The following is a 4,567-nucleotide window of genomic DNA, read 5'->3' as shown; positions in this document are numbered from 1 at the left end:
ATCTTTTTGCCTTTTGTTTTTTTCTGGAGCTAAAAATGTTGAAAGTCTCTCTTTTTAGCAGGTTCTTCTGGAGTTGGGCTAAATAACATACTAGATTCTTCCATGTCAAATTCCTTTCAATCACATTTGTTCTGCTTGGGTGGATTAATAATGAGATCAACAGTGTTTCAATTAAACAATGAAGATAGACATGAACTTGTACTGAATTCCCTGGATCTGGAAAATACAATGTGAAACAGCACAATGTGAAAGGCATGCATTGAGAACAAAAGGGATAGCTGGAAGAGCTGCTGACATTTGTTTCATGTATTTGAGACAGCAGTAAGATACGGAGGCACCTTTTCTTGCCTAAAGCACAACTTGGATGGCAAAACCCCAAATTTGGTAGATAGAGTTCCAAGTTTCATGTAAGGTAATGCCTAACACATTGCAGGTGAGAAAGGACATGTAAACGTGTGAATAATAATAAATTACAACAGCAATGATAGCTCTTCAACACTACTTTCACTCTTAAATCTCAAATATATGTCTCTCATATATTTTTATTTTATGAATGAGGAGAATGAAGCATTGGGAAGGGATCTGACTTGCTCCCATTCAAGCAGTGTTTGAGTGAAGATTGAGCCCTTAGCACATGGTCAGAATGGCCCTACTGTGGAAATTGCTACCTTCTCCAGGCTGTCTTTTCTCATCAACAGCAGAAACCTAGATTTGTATTTGAGAATGCGCCTCTACTAGTAGGACTGCTGGTTCTCACCATGCAAAGGCTGGCTGAAAGGATGCACTTCCCAGTAAGGAAAATGAGCACAGGAGAGCTTCAAAAAGGACAGAAATGCTGCAGTTCAACTTGGGATCATTATATTTGAAATCAACTGTCTAAATGCTGTATTTAACCTGTGTTTCAGGTAAAAATGTATTTTAGGAAGGTCATAATTGCCAAAGGAAAGAAATGGCCTTCTCTGGCTATGACAGAGGGGAAGGTCATCTAGCTGGACAGCAATTCATGGAAAACCTTATTTCTTCACATTATATATATATTTAAAGAGATATTTTGGCAGATAGTGCTTCTGGCAATGCAGAGCATGTGCTGTTCACAGAAGTGCTTGGTGGATCACTTCCCTTCCTGTGCAACTGAATAAGGTCCCTATGCTAACTCCAGCAACTGCTTTGGTTTATAACTATTATTGGGATAGTAACTACTTTTTTTTCTTTCATTAAGGGTGTTTTGCATGTTTTATTTCTTCTTTGAGCAAGTTAATTGATCTTGATTTCTTCACTCTCATGTGCTTTTCTTCTTCTCAGTGTGTTTTTCCTATATACCCATTCTTCCTCAAGTTTTGCACACTTATCCCCTCCACAAACCCTCCAGGGCAATGCTGTCCTGCAAGTGAGGAACCACTATGATTGCTGTGATGTAGTAGCCATGATTTGGAGGTAGTTCTTGAGTTTCTGTCACCCCTCTTCTTTAATAACAACAACTCCTGGGATCTTTTGGCCCAGAGGCTTACAGGTTTCCAGGCTACTGTGAGCAAGAGTTTATTCTGATCTGATCTTCTAGTTGCATCACTGGGGTTTGAGGAGTCTGTTAATACCTGGAGTTATGCTATGGTCATGAGGACACAGTGCATTGGGAAAGCCTGGAGGTGCCTATAATGCATGCCCAGACAAAATGCCACAGTTATGGGACCCACACGTAGCAGCGCGGCTCTGCAGGATGGAGCGGGTTGCTCAGAGAAGTTGTGGATGCCCTCTTCCTGAAAGTGTTCAAGGCTAGGCTGCATGGGGCTTTGAACAACCTGGTTGAGTGAAAGGTGTCTCTGCCTATGGCATGGGGTTGAAACTAGGTGATCATTAATGTCCCTTCTAACCCAAATAATCCTGTGATTCTCTGATTCCATTTATATCTCTGTGGTGAAGTAGATTTTGTGTCTGTGTGAAGGATACACAGCTGAACAATGACTGGCTGGCTGAAAGGGTAGGTGCCATTTCTGTGCTTCATTGCTCTGCGCCAAAATAGTGATAGTAATGTATAATCTGCAGCATGTCAACTACAAAAACTACAAAATAACTAATTTTTTAAAACCCCTCATGATTACATTTTATTGATATTTGCTCCTTTCTGATGCCACCAACAATCCCCACCTTTGAGTTTTTCTACACAACCCATGATTTTTTCTTTTAATGAACATGCAGTAACTGGGCAAAAACCAGTGTAATATCGTATGCTCTTCCAGTCCCTGTTGCAAGCATTGTGACACCACCTCTGTCTCACTACATTTGCAGAGAGACCTTTTGCCTTGGTAGCTTGCACATCCCATTGGTCTTAATGGCACACAGCCAGTCTGATGGATTAATCCAGACTGTGACAACTGATAAGAGCTGGTGCTTGCAGGAAACCCAGGGTATTGGAGATCTAATACTTGATATGTCGTTTGCTGAGCTGGAGATGTGCACAGACTGCTGGATATTTCCGCTAGTGTGATTATATTTTAAATTTGACTTCTAAGTACTCAAAGTAGGCTATTTTTACAGAGTTATACATATTTAAATAGGTTTCTTTAAAGTGCCCCTTTATGGAAAGGAAGTGTGCAGGGCTAAATTATGGCTGAGCCCTAGCCTCATGTATCCAAGTCTATAACATACCTGTAATCTAACCCATGTATCTGATTTTTAAGGGCAGCAAACACAGGCTCCTAGGAGCTTCCACCTCCCATCCAGTCACTAGGTAGTTAATTTTCTAGATTTTACATTTTTGTCATTTTCAAGTCCTTAATGAATTTATACAAGACATAGAATACAGAAATGGGTGAGATACTCCTTAAAAGGAAAGCCACTGCCACCAAGGCCTCTACCTATTACAAAGTCATGCTGTTTTTAATGCAACATTCATGTGTATGTCACACCAGCTGTTTTGCTGGATTAGCCACATGACTCACATAGTTTTATATTCTGTCCCTGAAAGTATTCAGCAGAGGAAGGGGCAAGAAATATCCTAATCATGTTCAGCTGAGGACTGGGGAAAACTATGACTGATTTCAAAATTTCAATGTGTTGCAACTCTCAGCACTGGTGTTGGTGTTCATGCCCTTACCAACTCCTATGGAGTTCTAGCCATTGGTAATATCTATCAGCTGGGAGTCCCACAGTTGAACTGTCTCTCATGAGAAAAAACCTAACTTCATGTCACTCCTAAATGGGTCACATTTTGATTTATTCAACTCTCCATTCCTCCTTTTATCAGGAGAGAGAATAGAAATCCACACTACACATTTTCTGTATTGTCATTTTCTGATGCATTTCTGTTACTCATGGTTCTGTGCTTAAGCAGACTTTTCCATCTTCAGGCTTATCCACCCTGGAAATAAGCTGTTGTTAAGGAAGTTAGAGTGTGAAATTGAAGGTCAATATTATTTTGCACAAACTTTTTGTGCAGCTGCCCCTTCTCTGCACTCGGAGGGCTTTTAAAAATGTGTTCCAGATTGCTTCTACTGCATACTGAGAGCACGTGGTGAAGGTGCCAGCTTACTCCTCACAGCTCAGATCCTTTCCCACTATACCTCAACAAGCAGAGCAGATGTGCTGAGCCAGGTGCAATGCACAGCAATACCAGCTGGGCAGGACTGCCATGTCCCCTGGCAAGCTCCACTGCTACCCCTGTGCAAGCAGCCTCTCCAGAAGGTTGCTGATGACCTCCCCCAAAGCCTCCTTTAAGCCCCTCTGACTCTATTGTTCCTGAAATAGGGTGAAGTGCTGTCATTTTGTGCACAGACATGGCTGGACACAGTGCGATTTCACAAATTCTGCATAATATGGAAGATTAAAGTGATTAAAAAAAAGGAGAAGTAGAAAAAAAATCAGATTAAAAAAAAAGGGGAAGAAGAAATGTCCCTCCATTTTTCATGTCTGCATTCACTGTGCAGTCACAAATGCTTTGGTGCTCTGATTCAAGGAGAATTTTGTCATGTGGGTGAGTTTGGAGGTAATCTATGTATAATTCTTTAGCTTTTAGAGCAATAGTATGCCCCAGGTGGAGCTCTGTAGAGCTGTCAGTTTTATTTGGGTGGGGCTTTTTTTTTTTTTTTTTAATTTACAGAATATCTGAACATTTGAGCTACAAGAGCAATGCAGAAATAATTCATTCTGTAATAAATTTTTGTAATAACTTTTCCCTTAAAGGCAAGCTCACAGCGTAAAAGGTCTCCCAGGCTCTGTGGAGGGCTGGCAGGAGTTTCTGATTGAAGGCCAAAAATATGTTCTTGCAGCAGTGTTTCCAAACTGATGGCACTACAACAGAGGCAGCTCCACCAGAGACGAAGCAAGCAAGCCCACGCTTTGGCAGGATGGGGAGTTCTGCCTGCCTAGATGTAAGGGTAGCTGTCATCTTTTCAGTTTTATTTGTCTTTGCCTAAGGCACTGGGAGGAATTATGTTCATATGGTAAATAAAAATAGTCCAGGTAAAAATATCCTGTGTCTTTATCCTCTCGCTTTTATCTTACTCAAGAGTTATCTGCATCACTTGGGAAAGCTGATACTCTCTGAACACAGCACACGCCCTATATAGTGTTG

The sequence above is a fragment of the Vidua macroura genome, chromosome 1 (genome assembly GCF_024509145.1).
Source record: "Vidua macroura isolate BioBank_ID:100142 chromosome 1, ASM2450914v1, whole genome shotgun sequence".
NCBI classification, from domain to species: Eukaryota; Metazoa; Chordata; class Aves; order Passeriformes; family Viduidae; genus Vidua; species Vidua macroura.
This window is presented reverse-complemented; position numbering follows the sequence as displayed.